Source organism: Rhinolophus hipposideros, assembly GCF_964194185.1.
Source record: "Rhinolophus hipposideros genome assembly, chromosome: X".
NCBI classification, from domain to species: domain Eukaryota; kingdom Metazoa; phylum Chordata; class Mammalia; order Chiroptera; family Rhinolophidae; genus Rhinolophus; species Rhinolophus hipposideros.
Window position 1 is genome coordinate 9529474 of NC_138046.1, and position 22514 is coordinate 9551987.

At 45.9% G+C, this 22514-nt stretch overlaps 1 protein-coding gene across 4 annotated transcripts in view; it reads right to left on the minus strand.

Moving 5' to 3' along the window:
• The window catches only part of MAMLD1 (mastermind like domain containing 1), a 123426-nt gene extending 101199 nt beyond the window's left edge, over positions 1-22227 (minus strand). For all 4 annotated transcript variants that reach the window (XM_081043864.1, XM_081043866.1, XM_081043863.1 and 1 more), the window contains exon 1: positions 22101-22227. The gene's annotated coding sequence lies outside the window, so the exon portion shown is untranslated. The remainder of the gene's footprint in view (positions 1-22100) is intronic.
• Between the last annotated feature and the right edge of the window lie 287 nt (positions 22228-22514).

A 22514-nucleotide genomic window follows, 5' to 3' on the forward strand; every position in this document is an offset into this window, starting at 1 on the left:
AATGTGTGGGACACAGTTCATACAGTGCTAGAAGGAAATGTATACCACTAAATGCATACATTTGAAAAGAGGCAAAGTCTCAAATTACTATCTAAGCTAAACCAATCATCTAAGCTTACACCTCAAGAATGTAGGAAAAGAAAAGCAAAATATACCCAAAGCAGAAGGTAATAAAAAAGATAAGAAATCAATGAAATTGAAAACAGAAAAACAATAGAGAAAAATAATGAAACAAAAATCTGGTTCTTTGAAAAGATCAGTAAAATTGACCTCTAGCAAGAATGAAAAGAAGTAGAGAAGACATAAATTACCAATATCAGAAATGAAGCAGGGGGTATCACTTACATTCCTGGCAGACATCAAAAGGATAATAAAGGAATATTATTAAAAACTCTACACGCAATAAATTTGACAACTTAGATGAAATGAACCAATTCCTTGTAAAGCACAATCAAAATAGATTTTTTTGAATAGCCCTATCACTATTAAGGACATTGAATTCATAATTTAATCCCTCCACCCCCCAAAAAACCCACCAAACCCAGATAATTTCATTGGAAAGTTCTACCAAACATTAAACAAGAATTAAAACCAATTGCACACATCGTCTTCCAGAAAATAAAGGAGGGAATACTTTCTTAATTCATTTTATGAAGTTGGCATTACCCTAACATCAAAACCAGACAAAGACAGCACAAAAAAGAAAACTAGAGACCAAATTCCGTCATGAATAAAAATGCAAAAATCATTAACAATCTATTAGCAAACTACCAAATGTGCTAAGACATAATAATAATCTTTTCAACTAATGATACTATGTCAACTGGATATTCACATGAAAAAAAAAAGATATTGGACCACTTTTTCACTATACACAAAAATTAACTCAAAATGGATGACAGACCTAAATATAAGAACTAAAATTACCAAACTCTTGGGGAAAAAATAGCAGTAAATCTTTGTGACTTTGAATTAGGCAATAGTTTCTTGGATATGGCATCAAAAACATAAGTGGTAGAAGAAAAACTAGATAAAGTAAACTTCATCAAAATGAAAACTTGTGTGCTACAAATAATACCATCAAGAAAGTGGAAAATGACCCAGAGAATGGGAGAAAGTATTTGCAATTCATCTATTTGACAAGGGTTTAGTATCCAAAATATATAAAGAACGCTTAGGACTCAACATTAGAAAGACAAACCAATTTAAAAATGGGCAAAGTGTCCGGGTAAACATTTCACCAAAGTAGATATACAAATGGCCAATAAACACATGAAATGATGCTTACTATCATCGGTTATAATAACAAAGACAGAGAGGGGGTGACATTCAGCTGGCCATTCAAGGCCATGGATTTTTCCATCCTAGAACCATGGCCCAATTTGTCTATAAAAGGCCCCGGCGCTGTTAAACACTGCTGTGAGTTACTCGAAGTCTCCATTGGCCACATTTTGGCAGAATGCCAAGGTTGGGCTGGTTCCTCCAACCCCTGCTGAGATCCCTACAGCTATTCAGAGCTTGAAACAAATAGTCAGTGGTGCTCAAACTGGTAGCTTCAAATGGCTCACAGCTAAGGAAGGTCTGCTGGATGGTTTGGTCACCACTGATGCTGGTGAGATCACAGGCAAGCGTGGCATCATTGGCTATAATGTTCGAAGACCAATCGTTAACATCGGTTTCTTTTAGGTTTATTATTTGAATGTTCTTGGACCATGTGTGATCAGACTGGTATTTGAATAAAATGTGACAAAACTCAGTATTTTCTATATCAAACACTGCATGGAAGGTCACGTTTTCTCTTGACGTTAAGTTGGATTATCTTTTGCTTTAATGATGTTAATATAGCTCTACATGTATGTCTTTGCTTAGCCTGAAATTGGAAAGGTTGTATGTGAATATACCAACCTGGTGTATATACGTGTATTTATGAGGATAACATTTTAATTTGAAGGTTGGAAACAATATATTTTACTTCCAGAAAAGTTGGGGAAACAGCCTTGAGAAAACTAGACTTTGCTAAAGTAGGAGACATAATAATACCATGTACCAAAGTTAAATCATGTCAGTAGTACAGAGAATAAAATTTGGATGGTTTCTCTTTGCTAAAATCAGAGAAAGACTTTTTTGACAACACCACTGTCTATAAATGTTGGCATACTTGCTGGTATTCTATGAATCTTTATAACATCTTTAATGCCAGGACAGAGTGAATGAGAGCCATGACTAATTTTTAATCTAATTTTGATAAGCGTATTATTAATCTATCTGGTTTTATGATTTTTAGAACCTGTCTTTGCAAAAATAAAATACCCCATGGATATTTAAAAAGGGTTGTAACTCAGTATCACCCATGTGTCTAAAAAGCATATTATGCCCTGAAATAGATGTGATTAGCTATCAAAAAATAAAAATTAAAAAAGACAGAAAATTACAAGTGTTGGTGTGGATGCAGAGAAATTGAAATACTCATATATTGTTGGTGAGATTGTAAAATGGTGCAACTGTTTTGCAAAACATTATGGCACTTCCTCAAAATGTTAAACACAGAGTCACCATATGACCCAGAAATTTCTCTCCTAGGTATATACCTGAGAGAAATAAAAGCTATGTCTACACAATAACTTATACGTGAATGTTCATAGCAGTATCATTCATAACAGTCAAAAAGTGGTAACAACTCAAATTTCTATCAGCTAGTGAATGAATAAACAGAATGGCATCAATCCATACGATGGAATATTATTTGGCAACAAAAAGGAATGAAGTACTAATACATGCTAAAACACGGATAAAATTTAAAAATAGTATCCTAAGGAAAAGACATCAGTCACAAAAGGCTACCTATTGTATGCTCCCATTTATAGGAATGTCCAGAATAGGCAAATCCATAGAAACCAAAAACAGATTAATGGTTGCTAGGAGCTGAGAGGAGGGGAATGGGGAATGGTTGCTACGGGTATGTAGTTTCTTTTCAGGGTAACTAAAATGTTCTGAAATTAGATATTGGTGATGGTGGCACAACTCTCTGATCATACTAAAAAACACTGAATTGAACACTTTAATTTTGTGGTATGTGAATTGTATCACTAAAACTGTGTCTAAAAAACACAATACCGCTTACAATTGCTATAAAGAAAATGCAATACTTAAATATTACATCAAAGAAAATGTGCATAGGATCTGTATCCAAAAAAACTACAAAATGCTTATGAAAGAAATAAAGATCTAAATAGACAGACATACTATGTTCACTGATTAGAAGACTCGATGAGTAAATACTGCTTAGACTTGACAACAAAAGCATGGGCTGAAAATAATCTTTCTGCAAAAGAACCTGTTAAGTGGATGAAAAGACAAGCTACAGACTGGGAGAAAGTACTTTCAAAGTACACATCAGACAATGGACAAGTATGTAAAATGTATAAAGAACTCTCAAAACCCAACTTGGATTTTGTTTTGGATGGACTGTATCAATGTTTCTGTCCTAGGCATGAGAGCACTAGAGTTATGCAAAATGTTACCATTGGGGGAGACCGGGTGAGGCTACAGCTACACAGGAACTTTCTGTACCATTTCTTACAATTGCACATAAAATTACAATTTTTTATCCCCCCCGAATAGTCTAGTACCCACCTGGCACTATACATAGTTATTACCATATCATTGACTCTATTCCCTATGCTGTATTTTCCCCGTGACCATTTTGTAACTACCAATCTGTACTTCTTAATCCCTTCACCTTTTTGACCCAGCCATCCAACCCTGCTCCCATCCAGCAACCATCAGTTTGTTCTCTGTATCTATGAGTCTCTTTCTGTTTTGTTTGTTTGTGTATTTTGTTCTTTACATTCCACATATCAGTGAGATCACATGGTATTTGTCTTTCTCTATTTGACTTATTTCTCTTAGCATAATACCTTCCAGGTCCATCCATGTAGCCGTAAATGGTATTACTCGGCCATAAAAAATAACGAAATCTTACCATTTGCGACACCATGTAAATCTACAATTAAGTAAAAATAAAAAGGTTTTAAAAATCATACTGTAAGTCTTCTATGATTAAAACACTGTGGTATTGGAGGAGGAACAGATTAATCGACCAGCGGAATAAAACATACATCTAGAAATATTCTCAATTATATATAGGAATTGAATATATGATAAAGGTGACATTTTAAATTACTGGGGACAAAGTTAAAAATGGGGTTGTAATAACTGAATAGCCATATGAAATAGGCAAAGATCCATGCCATATAACCATTCACAAGAATAAACTCCAAACGGATTAAGAATCTAAATGTAAAACCTGAAACCCTACAAATACTGGAAGAAAAATGGGTGCATTCCTCTTTAACCGTGGTGTGAGGAAAGGCTTTGTCATTGTGACTCAAAATCCAGATGCAATAAAATAAAAGATTGATGTTTGACTACATAAAATACTTTTGCGTGGCAAAGAAAAACAAACATCAAAAAATGACAAACAAATCGGGAAAATTACTTGCAAGATACATTATATTTTAAAAAAACTGATAACATTGGGGGCAACTGGTTAGCTCAGTTGGCTAGAGCGCGGTGCTCTTAACACCAAGGTCGCCAGTTCCCCACATGCGGTGCTCTTAACACCAAGGTCGCCAGTTCCCCACATGGGCCACTGTGAGTTGCACCCTCCACAGCTAGATTGAAACAACTACTTGACTTGGAGCTGATGGGTCCTGGAAAAACACACTTAAAATAAATAAAAGTTAAAAAAAAACTGGTATCATTAATACAAAAACTCTTAAAATTGAGGATAAAATACAAAAAAAAAAACAGAAAAAGGGAGAAAGACATGAACAAATAATTCACACCCACCCACCAAAAATGGCTCTTTTAAAGCATATGAAAAGATGCCCACGTCACTTATAATTAGAAAAATTCTAATTAAAATTAATCAGATACCATTTACCACCTATCAGATTTACAAAAATTTAAAAGTATACTAAACACTATTGGCAAGGCTTTAGAGATAAAGACGCACATTTCTGATGGGAATGTAAATTGGTACTACCTGTCGGGAGGGGAATTTGGCCATACCTAACGAAACTATATATGTGTTTACTTTTTGACACACCAATTCCACTTCGAGGACTCTACCCCTAGGATACACGTCTAACAAACTGAAAATATATATGCATCAGGTTGTTGATTGCAGCATGGTTTGTAATGGCAAAATACTGGGAACAAGCTACATGTTCATATATGGCAGGGTGGTTGAATAATCTATGGTACATCTACATACACAAAGCCATATTATGCTGCAATAATAAAAGAGAAAGATCTCTACGAACGGATATGAAGTGATTGCTGGGATGTACTATCATGTAAAAAAGCAAAGCCCAAAAGAGTACCTATCACCCTTCATGTGAGAAAGAAAGGAATGTCGGAAAATGCACAAATATCTGCTCATTTGTGCAAAAAGAAAAGCAGGAGAACAAATGAGGTTGGTTATTTAGATAGGATGAATGGAATGAGGTGGAAAGGATAGAAGTAACGGGAGGTGTCACTTCTGTCCAGTTCTCACTTTTGGAATTATGCTATTATTTCAGAAGCTCAAAAAAGAAAGAATTAAACAAACTAACACAACAAACGAAAACAACTCATAAATACTGACAGCAGAATGGTGGTCATCAGAGGTGATGGGGGTTGGGGGAGGGTGACTTGGGTAAAGGGGGTCAAATATATGGTAATAGAAGGAAACTAGATTTGGGGTGGTGAACATGTATTAGAGTACATAGATACCGAATTATGTTGTACAGCTAAAATTCATAAAATGTTTTTAACCAATGTTACTTCAATAAATTTAATATAAATTAACAAGTATAGGAAAACAGAAACCCCAGGAATCTAAACAGGAACAAGTGAACTCAACCATATTCAAATGACCACACTGGAGCCAGGTAATTTTTAACAGTCTTTGGACAATATATCCTTAAACTAAAGACAAAATGAATTCTAAACAAATATTGCACTCTAGTTAATAGGTTTGTTTTCACAGAGTGATGGGTTAGCAATTCTGAAACTACTTTCTGTGTATCCTAGGATTCAGTAAATGGGCAAATATATTATGGATAATAGCAGAGCGATTTGTCACTGTCATAAAAGGGAGTTACAAATATTGAAAGGGGAAAGATAGAATGAACTTTGCTGTTGGATGGAATTTAGAGGTATCAGAGTAAACTCATGATAAATAGAGAAGTTGCCACAATAATAAAAATGAATAGAATAACAAAATAAAATGAAGTCTAGATGTAAGTTAATTAAATACTTAATTTCCTAGCTTTGTGGACTGAGAGGGTCTACTCGCAATGATATTCCTGTAGAAATGAGCATACATCTATCTAGTGCCCAGATCTTGGTTTGTAAATACCATTCTCCACTAAAAGACACTAGGTCTTCTTGGGAAAATGGCTGATTTTTAGGGCCGAGTCAGCAAGTGTACAAGATGAGCCTGGAGCATCTCGTTGTGCCAGAAATTAAGGCCATCCTCAGAGAATGATTAGGGACACGTCAAATAGACATAAAAGGCAGCATAACGTGTCTCCCACTGGCCAAACCTGGGAGAATTTGAGCATCACAATAAATAATGAGTAAAGAATTATAACTCATTGAACAAAATAATTATCTATGAGTTGACCTGATATAAATAAATATATAATAAATGAGGGAGGAAGGAAAACTCTCTTACATTAGAAAGCCAAATAATAAGGATAGAATGGATGACAGAATTAGAAAGTCATTGTTTGGCAACAAGCATAATAAACTTGCCTCAGACAAGGACCATCAATGGATGTTAAACTCGTGAGTGGAAGTCTGCAGAGTAACGGGACATGAACATATCTTCAAAATACATTCCCATAAGATAATTACAAAGGGGAAAATATTAATAGTAAGCTGACAGTGGAGAAATCTGGCAGACACCACGTTAACCATCCAGCAATAATGAGATAAATCAACATCACGTACCTCACGATATGACACACTGAGAAGGGCACAGCATCACTTCTGTGGTATTCCTGCCAAAAGTGCAGAACCTGAATCTAATCATGAGGAAACGCCAGACAAACATAAAATGAAGGGCACTCTACAAAATAACTGGCCTGTACTCTTCACAAATACCAATGCTACAAAACACAAAGACAGAGTGAAGAATTGTTCCAGATTAAAGGAGACTAAAGGAACATAATAACCAAATGCAACATACGATCCTGGAGTTTTATTTTCCTATAAAGGACATTTTTGGGACAATCAGCAAAATCTGAATAAGGCTGAAGATCTTTAGATCTGATTGGTAACAATGTGATCAATATCCTAAACTTATGCAACAGAATGTCTTTGTTTTTAGAACATATACATCCAACTATTTAGGGATAAAGGAGCACGATGGCTGCAATTTATTCTCATGCAATTCAGAAAAAGCTGGAGAGAGAGAGAGAGAGAGAGAGAGAGAGAGAGAGAGAGAGAGAGAGAGAGAGAGAGAGAGAGAGAGAGAGAGAGAGAGAGAGTGGATAAAACAAAGAAACTGTGGTAAGATATTAACATTTGGGGAATTGAGTAAACAGTACTCAGAAATTATTTGTATTATTCTTCCAACTTTTCTTGAAGTCTGAATTTAAGTCAAACTAAACATTTAAATAAAGCTTAAAAGTGATCAATTAACCCCCCAGGGAGAAGATGCAGGGGCAAAGAACACAGACTTGAGGGCCAACCCTTAGAAAACGTTCTCAGCTGATGCATGGGTTTCCAAGAGGCACCAAGACAGGAGTCTCTAGGCACCTACAGGTATTCAGGGAACTGCTGTTTTCATACGTTTCAAGTCAAAACTGGAGCCTTCCTTCTGACAAAAGATCTGCTGCCAATGCTCCTCCAAAACTCTGCTCAGTGTGGCAGCCACCAGCTGGACCACTGAACTTCCTCCAGATGCCCATTCAGAACCCAGCCCGCAAGGCAGAAAAACTGAGAACTGGAGGACATCGTTCAGGTAAAGCCACTGTGGAGAGTGGATGGATGGGGGGATAGGCAGGTATATGTAGATACACGAAGAGTTAAGATGTAAAAGGTTACCAAATACTCACAGTGAAAGAACTTATGCAGATTAATGATGATTAACAACATCCATTATTGTCAATAATTTCAGGCCAGTCAGCAAAGAAGGCACCCTATAAAGTAGTTTATCAGGGACCTGCTAAAATAGGAACGTTTAACTTAGAGAGTAGTTAGGCGCTGTCCAATATGGTAGTCATGAGGTACATGTGGCTAGTCTGAATTGAGATGTGCTGTGAGTATAAACTACACACTGGAATGTGAAGATTTAGTATGATAAAAAGAATGTGCCCCATCACAGTAAATTTTAAGTCGATTGCATGTTGAAATACTATTTTAGATTTTGATAGATTGGGCTAAATAAAATGTATTACATTAATTTCACTTGCTTCTTTTTCAATGTGGCTACTAGAAAATTTAAAATAATATGTGTGGCTTGCATCTTTGGCTTGCATTATATTTCTATTGGACAGCACTGGCCTGGTTGATAAATGGTTTTGCAAGTTTTTGCTCAAATCTCACCTTTCAACAAGGTCCTCGCTGGCCATCCTATTTAAAAGTGCACTCTTCCCTGGCACTCTTCAACTCCCTTCTGTGATTTATTTTGCTTCAAGACACTCATCACCTCGGACATACTGTATTTTTTACTTATTAATCTTGTCTATCGTTGGTCTCCCGCACTAGGTACCTTCCATGAGACTGTTTCGTCTGTTTCATTCATTCTTGTATCATCAACCTCACACATTATTAATTTGTGTAAGTTCTTTACATTGGGTATTTAGTAGTCTTTTACATCTTAACTTTCATGTATCTGTCTATCCTTCCTTCCATTCATCCCATCCATCCATCCATCCTTCCTGCAACACTGTCTGGCATATAGTAGACATATAAAACATCTTTGTAGAATCAGTTTTTCAAAATGACTTTTGACACGTTCCTAAAATGACCAGCACCCAAGTTCTAATTTTGGATTACTTTGGGATCCAGTTTCATACTGACCTGTCCAAGTGGGAGGGGAGAGGCAGCCCAATGGGCTCCACCACTGGCAAGGGTCCACAGTAGAAAGAAAGGTCTTGGGTACTGCCTTCCTTTCCCACCTCCCTTTTTGTAGATTTCAAGCCAAGTGTCTTAACAAATCTGAGTAAGAGGAAGGGAATAGATACATTTTTTTCCCCAAAGGGCAGCCAGACATCAGGAACTATGTGGGCAGAGAAGTATCTACACTTAATAGTGCTAGTATGTTTCTCTTTTCTTGGACTTGATGTCTACCTACCTCTTTCAGTGCAGACAATCACTGAATTTTACTTCTAGAAAGGATCTAAAGCTCATATACTCCACTGGTCAAATCAGCCTCCAAATATAACAATCCAACCCCTTATTTCCTTTTCAATAAGAAGGAAATCTCAGAGAGCGCTCTACGCCTCTAGGCCAGCCCCTTCATTGTCATGATGGGAACCATGGGGGACCCAGAGAGGGGAAGAGACTTGCCCAAGGTCACACAGTGAGGTAGCAGAGATGGGCCTGGCACCCAGGCTAACTCCTCGCCACACAGTGGTCCCCCGCCACACACCAGGCCTGAGGAGGGGCTGGCTGGGCACAGATAACAGGTGATTGGGTTGGAGCTGAAAGAAACTGTCCTTCGGTGGCCAGATGGCTCAGTTGGTTAGAGTGCGAGCTCTGGACAACAGGGTTGCCGGTTCGATTCCCACATGGGCCAGTGAGCTGTGCCCTCCACAAGTTCATTGAAGACAATGAGCTGCCACTGAGCCACCGGAGGGGCAGCTGAATGGCTCAGTTGGTTAGAGCATGAGCTCTCAACAACAAGGTTGCTGGTTCCATTCCCACATGGGATGGTGGGCTGGGTCCCCTGCAACTAAGATTGAAAACGGCGACTGGACTTGCAGCTGAGCTGTGCCCTCCACAACTAGATTGAAAGACAACAACTTGGAGCTGATGGGCCCTGGAGAAACACACTGTTCCCAAATATTCCCCAATAAAATTTATTTAAAAAGAAGAAAGAAAAAAACTGTCCAGAACTGGTGGCTTTGTGGAGAGGAGCCAGGCAGATTTTGTAAGTACCCCATGAACTAGTCGTGGTCAACATATGTATGTGATTTAAAAACAAACAAGCGAACATGCCAAGTACTGTGGGTGCAAACAGTTGAGAGACTAAAAGCTTCTTTTAGACAAGACAAACTGTTACTCATTAAAAAAATAAGGGCGGGGTGGCTTAGGGTATTTTTATATATATATAATGAAAATTAGCATATGTGAAGTTAAGCCTAAAGCAGCCCATATGTTTAAACTAAAATATTTCCAGGGGTGGCCGGTTAGCTCAGTTGGTTAGAGCGTGGTGCTAATAACACCAAGGTTGCCAGTTTGATCACTGCAAGGGCCAGCGTGAGCTGTGCCCTCCCTTAAAAAAATAAATAAATAATAGTAATTCCAAATAACAAGCTCCCCAAGGACCACACCCCATTATTTTTTAAAAATCTGCTTTATTTTACATTAGGCATTGGTACAAGACCAACAAAATTAAATACTTACTTTAGCTGAGAACAACTCTTGGCTGTTGGGGGCAGGGGAAGGGGGAAAATTCCTTTTCGATAAGCTGCTACTTGATAGCTAGAAATCAGAATCTCACAGCCTAATATTCTGCTGACTACAGACCCAAGAGCTGGACGTCTGGATGCTTCTTCTGTAAGGGTGTGTGATCTATGGGTAGGGAGATAGCCCACAGCGGGCTGAGAGTGTGAATGTCTGAGTGCTGGACTAGCTCACCTCCTAGCAGTTATAGGGGGCGTCCAGTCCCAGCATCCTCGTGTGTAAAAACCAGGATCTCTAAGGAAACGTCCACTTTCCCATTCTTCGGTCCTACGTAAATACATAACTCTTTTTGTCTTTACTCCAACTTCTAGAACTGTCCTCATTTATATAACAGTCACAGGCCTCACCTACCAAAATAAAATGAAACCCTCAAGGTTTCATGTCTCTCTGGTCATTTCAAGAACAAAATTATAATTTAGGTAACTTAAGAGTGTAATTTGCAACTCAGAATGTCAGAGCTAGAGGCACGCTCAGATGCCCCTAGTCAACTCCTTCACTGTACAGATGGGGAAACTGAGGCTCACAGCCAGACCCAGAGCACACATTGGCTGTCCCCCAGCTGGCCGTTCTTCCCAGTATTGCCCTAGGGATCCCTCCCAGACAGTGACTCTTCCAAAAGGCGAGCGCCAACTGTCACAGTTCCCCATTTACAGACCAGTATAGTTTCAGATAATTATGTGAGGATGCCTAAAATTGCTGGGTGGCATCTACTTTCAAGCGATTTGCAGGATTCCTCCCTCTCTAGATGAATAATGAAGCTTAAGACCCAGACACTCTAGCAAAGGATGGGTATTGGCGCCACTCTGCATAATGACCCAGTGCTGAACGCTCATTTTCAACATGATCTCCAGTTAACCAGCCCTGGCAAATCTGGCTGGTTTAACAAAAGAAAGAAAGGAGGGGACCCTTCAATCTGTTTGCAAGCTAGTTCAAAGCAAAACAGCTCTCTTCTCTTTCTAAAGGAGAGGGAAAGCCTAAGCTCCTAACAACAAATTCTCTTCCAAAAAGTTCCTAACTTGGGGTGGAGAGAGGGAGGGAATAACCAGCTCTACATAAGTATGGCTGCCTCGACTCTTAAACTGCATACAAACAGGCTCAGCATGACCCAGGATCGTCCTCTGAGGGTTCAAAGGGCTTTCCAAACCAGCTATTTATTCTCTCAAACTGACTTTGAGAACCTGAGCATTCATTAGGGCCAGGTGAATCTGAAGACGGGGTTGTGTTATTAAAAGAGGTGAAAAGATACTATTGCCAGGAGCCAGAGAGCCTGGAGGGAAGGCAGATCCGACAACGACCAAGAACATGGCTTCACGCTCATCTATGTTCTCGCACGGCCAGCTCCTGACTTGTCATTTGACCTTGGGCAAGCCTGGCCCCCTCTCGGGCCTCAGTTTCCCAATCTGTAATTTAGCAGCCCTCTTGGCTTTGCCATGAGAAGTCTTTCCACATTGCCAGGGTCGGACGTGGGCGGTGGAGGAGGGCTATTTGAATTGAGTCCAGCAGGCCTCTTTCTTCCCAGGCTGACATCCCCCCCCCCCCACCAAAGTGCCTGCAGAGCCCTCTTGAGGCTTTTCTCCAAAAAGAACTGCTTCTCTCCCTCAGGACAGGGCCCTGGCCAGAGCCCGGGGAAGGTCCACCAACCAGTTTTCACAAGGAGCTGGCTGGACCTTTCCACCGATGTGGGGGAGATTCAAGGATCCACTTTTACCTTCCGTATGCCAAGCCTGACAGTACTGGAATGTGGAAAACCAAATCATTTGCCTTGTCAGACCACATTTGCTAACGTCCGTGGCCAGCTGACATGAAACCTCCTCCAGGGCACTGGGCCAGGTATACACATGCTGGCTCCACTCGGGAGCCGCCGAGGACTGGGCAAGCCGGACCCCTAACCAGGCAGGGCCTCCAGAACTGCCGAGATCCCAGACACACTGCATGCCCGTGGAGGTCCCTCCCGATCTAGAGACTCTTTTATGCTAGCTTGCTTGGGTGTAACTTACACAATGTCAAAGGAAGGGACAAAAGGACTTTTCATGTCAAAAGAAACCTGCTTTGCTTTTGTTCAATTTCACAGGCAAAAAGGGAAGGCAAAAGGAGGAGTGACCAGTGGCACCACAGAGAGCAACCCAAGAGTGTGCCTTATGTATGCCAGACCGTCTCTCCAACACCAGCTCATCTGAATCTCCCCTGGTGCCGTTAAGCTGGGTAGGACTGGCATTCTCATAGTGCCATCTGACAACTGGGGACACTGCAGCTCGGGTAGGTTCAGGGACTTGCCTAAAATCCCACAGCTAGTCAATATCCTGTGCCGAAAGCACCGCTCATGTTCCTTCACCACGTCATGGTGCTTCTATGCCCATGTGGTGACCAGGCATGACCACGCAAGCTGGCACAGCTAGATATCGAGGCATTCTTAACCTGTCTCAAAGGGTCCCCAAGGGAACCATGAATAGGCTTCTAGAGGGTCTCTGAGCCCCTGAAATTGGATGCAACATTGCATATACTTGTTGGGGGGGTCTAAGGAGAAGACTCCCAATTTTCATCAGGCTCTCAAAGAAGTTCGTGACCCACAAAAGGCAAAGAGCCGTCCCTACTTCCGTGAGACAGGAATCATTTTTTATGATTCGGGGCTCAGGATACCAGGTACCATCCACTTCTCTGGGAGCGAGTTCAGGACAGCCTTAGCACCCAGGGGCTGCTCCTAGCCATTGTCCAATCTCATGAACAGAACCAGCTTTCTGCCAGGCATGGTATGACTTGGGGGCGCCAAGAAGGCCTCCCTAACCCTTGCGCACCTCCTGCCTATGCCCTAAAAGGGGATGCTCTCCAAGGCATGGTAACCCTTACATCCCATAATTCAAGTTAGAGGTTCCAGATTCTCCCGAGGAAAGGAGTCACACTAAGACACGGAGGGCTGAGCATTTTGCCTTTCCAGGGAAGGGGAAGGTCTAAGATTCAGGAAGGGCGAGGTCGGGGGAATGAACCTGAACTTGGTTTGCGCAGGATTTGGCAAAGTCCCAACCCAAAGGCATGATTGCAAATGTCAGACAGCCTGTCCCCATCCATATGGGGAACAAGGGCTTCGGATCTAGCCCTTTCTATCTGGGTACGACCTTTCAGAAGGGATATGCTGAGGATAAGAGAGACGATGTCAGCTTCTAGTTCTCAAATCCAGGGGCAAAATGTACTTTAAAAGACAAAGTGTACTCTAAAAGCCTACAAAGTGCCTCTCCTTCCTGGGAGGAAATGAAGAGCCCTGATCATGCTTCTTTGCTACTGAGGTAGGGGTCCGTGTGTGAGTGTAAAGTCTGGCTCCCCACAACTGCCCAGGCAAGGAGATGAAGCCCATCAACTGGCTAAACTGGTCATCACCCTCATCCCACAAGTTTACTTTCATGGACTTCATAATAGGAACCAAACCATGCTGCCAAGTATTCCCACCCAGGGTCTGAGAAGCCAGACTTTCCAGCCACCCCAGAGTGGGGAATGGGCCTGCGGCTCCCTCATCCACTGCTGCTGTTTGGGGAGGTGAGGATCAAAAGATATTGGTAGGGCTGCCAAGGGGCCTCCCCTGGAAGAGTAGGGGGGGGCAGGGAGGAGGAGGAGGGAGAGAAGCCTACTTGGAGAATCTCTGGCAGTTTAATCTTACAATTTCATCGTCGCCAGGCTCTGAACAGGTTTTGCCTTGGGAACAGGCCCTTGGGAGGCTCTGATTTGGTAATGGCCTCAGCTCTGCTGTGGGAGGAGACCTCACCACCTGCCCTGTTAGTGTGTAGGAAGGGCTCCCTGGCTGCCCCACTACGCAGGCCATTAATCACGCTCTGAAGGCAACACACGATGTCCAGTGGGATTAGTGCAGTGACACTCCTCCACATCATCACGACTCATTTTGAGGGCTGTGGCTACGACTAACACAATAATGCTCTGTACCCCATCGCTGGGGAATCACTAGAAACAACCAGATTGTTCACTTTAATTCAAGTGTCAGCACAATTATTTTAACACCAAGTGTGTCAGATTTGACTCCATATCCCCCAAATTAATTTCAGAGTGGCAGCGAAATGAAATAGCATACTTCTTTGAGCTTTTGTTACAACATGTTCGTGCAGCAAACTGCGAAGAAAATGTAGTAATTAGAGGTTAAATTAATCCTTGACAGACAAGTGGCTTAGAAACGCTATGCCCTCCTCCCCAAAGCTAGCATAATGCATGCCAGTCTTTCAGAATTAGACATGCAAAGCATGTGACATTGGCAACTGCCCCAAAACTACTGTCCCACTTAAAATTCCGAGGTCGACACTGGAACTTCCCCAGGCAGATATTAACACTGAGATAACATTAAGAATAAAACCCAAACAACCCGCAACCACCAACAGAGCCCACCCAGTTCAGCCCTCCAGGGGGCTGGCTGCCCAACTCTCCATCAGCAACTTGAAAACAAAACAAGACCAGACATTCCTTTCTGAGGTACCAATGCCTGAGCCCCAGACTGATCCTTAACTTATAACCTTCAATGACCTTCAGCTAGTTCTAGACTTGGAGTTCTGATTCCAATGCACCCCTCTACTGTCCCAACAATGCTAAGCAAAGCACACACTGACACGGGCGGATTATATTAGCACCAGTTAACAATGGTCCTTCTCTGCGTGCCACATTCCTCTCACCATATTTGCTCTTCCTCAGCATGAGTGCAAAATGGGCGTTTGGGACCTAAGTACTTGACTGGCAGTGGGAGACCAGGTTTCTATCTACTTTGGGCTCCCTCCACTGTGTCTCCTCACGCAAGTTGGGCCATCTCTCTGGGCTTAACTTTCCTCTTCTGTAAAATCATAGGGATTTACTCTTTCAGCTCAAAAACTTTCCAGCTTTCAGCATCTGAGTCTGTAGGGGAGTTGGGGCAGTTCCGTCAACTATGTGCAGGACCGTGGTCCACTGGCTAACGGTGCCCCCAAAAGGAAGGCAGAGCTGGATCCTGCATTCCTTCCTCCCTCTCCACCTTCTGTGTCATCGAGCTCTTAAGGAAGCCAGGGGTGGCGGGTTCAGGTTCAAATGTTGAACAAAATACAGACATACTATTCACTGGGCAAGAGCAGTGCTCAAGACGATTGGACCAAGGACTTGAGATTGCCCAAAGCATTCCAAAAAACTCAGTTTTTATCCTGCCTTTGATTCTCGAAAGCCCACACGTCCCCTCCAAAGACGCCATTCACCATTTCGGGCTCTGAGGCCTCCAGTGGTCTCTTCTAGAACCAGCAGAATGTGTCCTGATGGCCTAGTGTCCAGGTGCTCCCACAGGCAGAGGAAATGGGGTCAACACAATGACCAGCTGGCCAGGCCCCCTTCTAGCATGATCAAATCATGATTGGCCCCATCCTCCTCTGGGCCTCGTGAAATCGTTCTCAGCCTTAAGAAAACAGCATTTCCCCAAGTCCACTAGGCAGAGCGAGCAGCTGGGTACACTGGGAGGGGAAGGTGGCTGGGTCCCTACCCCTCCAGAAAGTGGAGACACTTTGAAACTAGGTCTCGGGCTGTGCAGAAAGGGGTGCTGGCGACCCTAGGGCTGGAAGGCAACCAGGGCAGGACTGGGTTGCAACGTGTAGGCTTCTCCTCCAGGGTCAGGAAGAGTCCACCGTCACATAGGCCAGGGAGGAAGGGGGAGTCTGAAGCTGGGGTTCCATGAAGATCTGGGGGAATCCCTCTGGATGAGGACAATTCTCCGAGACTGTGCAAAGGGCCTTTTCCTTACGGTGCTCCTTGGCCCTGTATCTGGAAACATTTACTCCTGGAGTCTGCTGCCCACAGCCAGCAAGGCCCCTCACTATGCCTCACGTAGGGGGATCTTTTGTGACATATCTGTTTTGGAAATTATAAGAGGTCAGATTTTAGGAGGGGACTTGAAGCATGAAGGAAATCAGGAAGGCTCTCTGAATGGGGAGAAAAAGTAAAGCAACGGGGTATGGGAGGGGAGGAACCTAATTCTTTTGCTTCCATCCCCTTTCCTTGCCAAAAACGCTTTTGGGGCTTCAGCCCCAGGGTGGTCATTTGGGAGCGGGACCCCCCAGGACTCTGCTGTTCAGCCCACCACTCCCCGCAACACCTGACTAACTGCTAACCGGCGCCATGGGCCCACTCTTCCTTTCTAAATGACGACAGCAGAGATGACAAAACCAGTAGTAAGCACTGCAATAAAACCCATCGGGTTCATGCAGATTTATGAAGTTTCCCTCTTCAAAGTCCAGAAGATATTTAAGGACTCAGTGTCTGACAAATCAGACTGCTTCCAGCTGAGCTTTGCGAGGCTTTGCTCCTGCCATACAGTTGACTGGTGCTGCCTAGGTTACTCCTTGGTGGTGTTGTGAGAGGTGTATGATGGGAATTGGTTTATTGTGCTGATCCATAGTAACCGACTCCTGTTCCCCCATCATTTATCTCCCTCCCCAGCCACATCTGGGTTGGTCTATTCACACTCTCAGCATTCTATCTGCTCCAACAAACACTCAGCCTTTTCTGCTTGGATAAGGAGATTTTTTAGTTACATCCATTATATGTGTATCAACATTTATGGCAGCAAGATAATTGCCAAAGAGCTCGGAGGATAAAAGGTCCTTCTTCATAATGTCCACCCCTCCCCCAATCCGTTTAAAAAAAATCAATATTAACATCAAGCAGGACAGTGGCAGATTCTTTCATGGCTGCTGCATCCTCAAACTTAGAAATGTGATTTTTAAAAAAGACCCAGCTGGACTAGGAAGAAAAGATTCGACAGTGAGTTCGGAGCCCATACTCCAGTGGGGCACGTGTGTGTAGAGGGAAAGCCTTCTTGTCCTTGAAACCTTTGCTAAATAACTACAAAACAGCAAATCTGCTCTATATTAGATGAGTCCTTTGGAAACATGCCAGTCTAATTTCAAAGAGTTTAGATCCAGTTATCTGTAAACTAACCCAACGAATAGGAGGCCTGTCGTTAACAGGCCCTGCGGTCACTGGATTAGGGGGATTGCACAAGAAGGCCTCTAAGTTGCTTCTCAGCCTCCACCATCCATGATTCTGGGTTAGCAGTTCTCACTGGCAGAAGATACAGAAGGAACATTTCCCATTTGTATATTATTTTGCTTGGGCTTCTGCCAGTTTTTACTCCTTTTTCCCACTGCCCCTCAAAATCTCAGCCTCATTTATATATATGTACACACACACACACACACACACACACACATACACACAGCTGTTTTCCTCAATGGTGTTTCACTTTCCCAGAAAATGACTGTTTCATTCACAAGGCACAGTGCGTTAGAGCTACAAGGAACTCTCGACTCCAAGGTCATGGAGGGGAGACAGAAGAACAAGGGGTTAGGATGGACTTGCTCAAGATTCACTCTACTAATTAGTAGGGAGAGTGTTCTAGTACACAATTTTTTCAGCTTCTAGGGTAATTATCTCTCCAACACACCGCTGCAGAAAGAAAAAAAAATCAGAATCTTAAGAAAAAGAAAAAAGGTTTGCCGCATATGGGAAGCCCCTGTAAAGAAAGAGAGTAGTCCAACTACGATCTGAAAGAACCATTTGTGGAAGATCAGGCGCTGCCCATCCCATAAGCCTAAGCGGTGCTTGAGTTTCCTAGGGATGCTCTACTAACACAGGTGCATTTTAAGCCTTTAGGTGATCAGCTTAAAAGGGGGAGAAATGGTATTAACTGTGCTGGCCAAGCTTGAAAAATTCCCTTTCCTTAGTGAAAAGAAGCGACAACCTTAAGATGCAGAGAATGTATAGCCCCCACCCCCACCCCAGCAATAGGCTACTTCCTGGTTGAGTTGAGAATTCAATGACGTTCCTGTTTCAACCCACACATCTGTGTCACTATCGGCGTCAGTAGCAGGAAAACAGACGAAGTCACCCTTTGCTAATGATTTCCTAACATGGAATTTCCTTCTATCTCCTCGAGCCTTTCTTCTTCCAATGCCAAACTGGTTTTTTCCCCCTCTCAAACACACTGTACTGAAGGAAAACTGAAAATGGTCACAACCGGAAGAGGATGATTTTTAAGGAGATCTTATAAGGAAGAACTGCAGCTCCTTGTGATATATTTAAGTGGGGGGAGGACTGCTAGTTTTTCCAAAGCCAGTACAAGCAAAACAGAGATTTCCTCCCTGGCATCTGGGAATTGGTCAGTCCCTCTCTCTTTCCCTTTTCCTGTCTCTCTTCCCAAGTTCCACTTTGAGCAACATTCTGACACCAGAGGAAACACACACATGTGGGGAGAGGCTAAGGCAGCCCCCAGCGCAAGGGACAGGCGCTGCAGAGAACCACCAAAGCACAAAGCAATATAGGAGCCCATCAAATTTCTCCTCTGGAGAATATCCTATTTAATATGCAAACTGGTCATCAAGAGAAAAGAGGGCTGTTACTTTAAGGGGAAGAAGCTGATTAGCTGCTCCGGCTGGCAGCAAACAGCTGGTCTGTCCGGCAGGTTCAAGGCCATTTCAGCTTCTCTCTTATGGAGGCACCATATGTTCCATCTCGCACATCAGCAGCTTTATTTTCCAATGATCTTGCTCCAGACGGGAAGCACAAAGGGGGGAGGAGAAGGTAGAGCTCGTGGTTTACTCTTTGAGCACTTTCTTGTGGTTTTAGATGCAGTTGGGATGTGTGTGTTTGGTGGGGGGAGGGATGTTAACGCTTCGCATTCTATTCTAAAGACCAGAGAACACATGTTCGACCAACACTTACGAATAATCTCCGGGGAGGGGAAGGGAATGGGATAGGGGAAAGATATGCGGAAAGGCACAAATAATATGTCGCCAAGAGATGGAAGAGGGGGCGGAGGCGGTGAGAGAGCAGGAGGAATCTCACTTTGCTCCGGAGACCCACCAGTGGCGTTTGGGCCCCGCCCACTTCTCCTCATTTGTCAATTTTTCTATTGTCAGCATTGCCTTTCCAAACAAACTTTACGAGGAGAGAAACGGGGCGCTTTGGGGGACCGGGGCGGGGCAGGCCTCCAGGCTGGTGAAAGGTTACTTCTCACTTTATGTATAACATTCCCGGGTCCCGCAAGTTTGGAGGGGAGGACAGGTGTACGGGATAGGGGCCAACTAAATCCTGGCCACTCCCAAGTGCCCGGAGGCGCCGGGTCTGTGCAGAGGCGGCAGGCTGACGCACGATCAGAAGGTGCGTCCTCGTCCCCACTCCCTGCCCAGGCTGCATGAACCTCAGAGGTGGCGGTACAACTCCCTCCCTGCTTCCAAACAATGCCCCCCTCCACCCCCGAGGAGCTCTGGAGCCTGTGGGAAAGGGGTTGGCGGCAGGAGCGCGCAGGAAGGAGTGAAGAGTGTAACCGCGGGGTGGCCAGAGCCTCAGAGTCGCCAATGTCTTCTCTGCCTTGTCTCACATGGGCGGGCACCACAGCCACCCAGAGCCCAGGCGGCAAGGGGCAGGGGCTGCAAAGCGAAACCTAGGAGAGGGCGCCCCCTCTGCCCGCGCCCAGTGAGTGCAGCGGCGAGCCGTGTCTGCCCAGCCAGCAGAGCGCTCCTGGTCCTTGGCCTCTGCCCCCGCCCGCCCAGCCGTCCGGGCTGCCGGGGCCCAGGGTGTCCACCGCCCACAGACTGGGCACGCGGTGGGCGCCAGGAGCCAGGGGCTCCTACGCCTTCTGGGACTCCTGTGCAGGGTCTTCGAAACACAGCCCCCTCCCCCACTGCCTACATATGCCCTCCTGTCCCAAGCCGCTGGAAGCCACTGGGAGGCAGCCGCCCCCACCCTCTGCCTCTGCGTCCCTTTCCCCTTCCCTCTCTCCAGCCTCCTGGGAAACAAAGGGGCTTTTTAGAAAGCGGATTGTTGGTCGCAGTGGCGGCAGTGGGTGGGAGGGAGGAGGATCTATAAAGACAAGAGGTGGGGTGGGGGAAGAAGCTGCGCGGCCTCTGGGAGCCCTGAGCGGCGGGCGGTGGCCGCTGGGAAGCCCCCATGGGTGCGTAGCTTACCCCGCCCGGCCCGTGGGTACCCGGGCGGCGGCCCGTGCCTGCCAAGGACAGTGCTGCTCGCTGGCTCACCAAAGCCCGGGAACAAAATCGCCCGGGCCTCGGGGCCGGGGCCGGTGGGGGCAGCGCGATTCCCGCGGGGATCTCCCCTGGGAGAGCCGGGCCTTCTTCCAATCTAACTCTTTCGAAATTGCTCGGGCTCGGGAAGACTTTGCGTCTTTGTTCCAGCGTGGCTGCCCGCCTGTCGTATGCTCGTCTCGCTCGCCCTCACAAGGTCCCGGAGCCAGCCTAGGTTGGCTACCCGCAAACGGCCAATTCGCCGTTGAGAAGTCGCCCCGGGGATTCTTTCTGCTGCCAAAAACAACGTCAAGCTACCTCAGCAAGTGGGGTCCCTTCTCCCAACGTGCCCCAGCCGTCCTGTGCTCCCTCCTGGGCACGCACGCCCACAATGGGGGTGCCCTGCGCAGCCGCACCCAGCTGCAGGAGTGCAGGGGGGAAGCCCCGGCCCAAGGTGCGCCCGTATGCTCAGTTTCCGACGACTTCAGGGCACTTTTCTGGCAGGCTAATCCTATTAGTGTATGCTCAGTCCGCATTTCATCATGGATCAAAATCAGACGGTATGGCCAGCTTTCCAAGCGGCTTCGGACACGCTGCATCGGGATGGAGCCTGGCCGAGCCAACTGGCCCAGAAAAGTATTTGGCGGCGCTCCGGGGGGCTTCCCGCCCGCCCTTGCCGGCGCCGGGCTCTGCCGGCTCCGAGGCCTGGGAGCTCGGAGCGCGGGGGCGCCGGGAGCTCGGGCAGGAGCCCAGTCGGGGCTGCCTCGAGCCGCCAGCTCTGCTCGGAGCTGCTCTCCAGGGGAGGACTTGGCAGGGGAGCCAACGCGAGGCAGCCGCCTCGGCGCGCGCACACTCCACACTCCCTCGCGGCGGCGGCGGCGGCAGCGGCGGCGGCGGCAAACCCGGTTGGGTGAGGGGGGGAATCCTGCGCCCGGCGCCCACTACCGACTGGCCCAGGCTCAGGAAGCTGGCAGTCGAAGGCAGTGTAGCCGGGGGCATCCGGGCTGCAAGCGGCCCAGGGGCACAGGGACAGAGTGGGAGCCTCCCGGTCGCCCGACTCAGCCAGGAACCCCGCGTGGCTCGAGCCCCTCTGACTTCCCTCTCTAGTACTTGACTATCCCTGCCCGATTCCAGACGCCCAGTGGGCTCAGGGGAGCAGGAAGAGGCCACAGTCACTGGCAAAGCGAGTTGCGCTCAGCCCTGCCGGGCTTATTCGAGAGGGGGGCGGCCGCGCGCTGCGCCAGGTGGGCCGTGTGCTTGGAGCAAACTTTGGGGTCCCCCAGCTATCAGCACCCCTGGGCCCCGGCTCCTCCGCGATGGGTATCACAAACGGGGCCACCAGTGCCCCCCGAAGCCCCCCAGCAGTTGGACCTCCCGCGCCTGCCTCTGCCTTACCGTGCTGCGGAGCTCCCGCGGCGGCGGCGGCGGCGGCGGCGGGGGCAGTGCCCCAGGGGCGGGCAGCCGCCGGCGCGGGCAGCCTGGCCTCAGGCGCCCGCCGAGTGGCCTGGCCCGGTTGCAGATCACCCCCCTGGCTAGCGGCCGGTGCCCCCGCGGCACCCCCCACCCCCCCGCCGCCGGCCGCTTCAGCTCGTGGCCAAGTTCATGCCGGCGGCGCTGCAGCGGCGGCCTCAATCTGCTCGCTCCATTCCCACCGCCCGGCTCCGCGCCGTGCGCCCGGAAGGTGGAGTTTCGGGGGTTTAAGTTACTGATAGGCATTTCTCACTGCTGTGTCACTCGGGGAGGAGGAGACACGCACGCCGCACACTCACACACCCTCACACTCGCGGCGACGAGCGGCTCCGGCCTTAA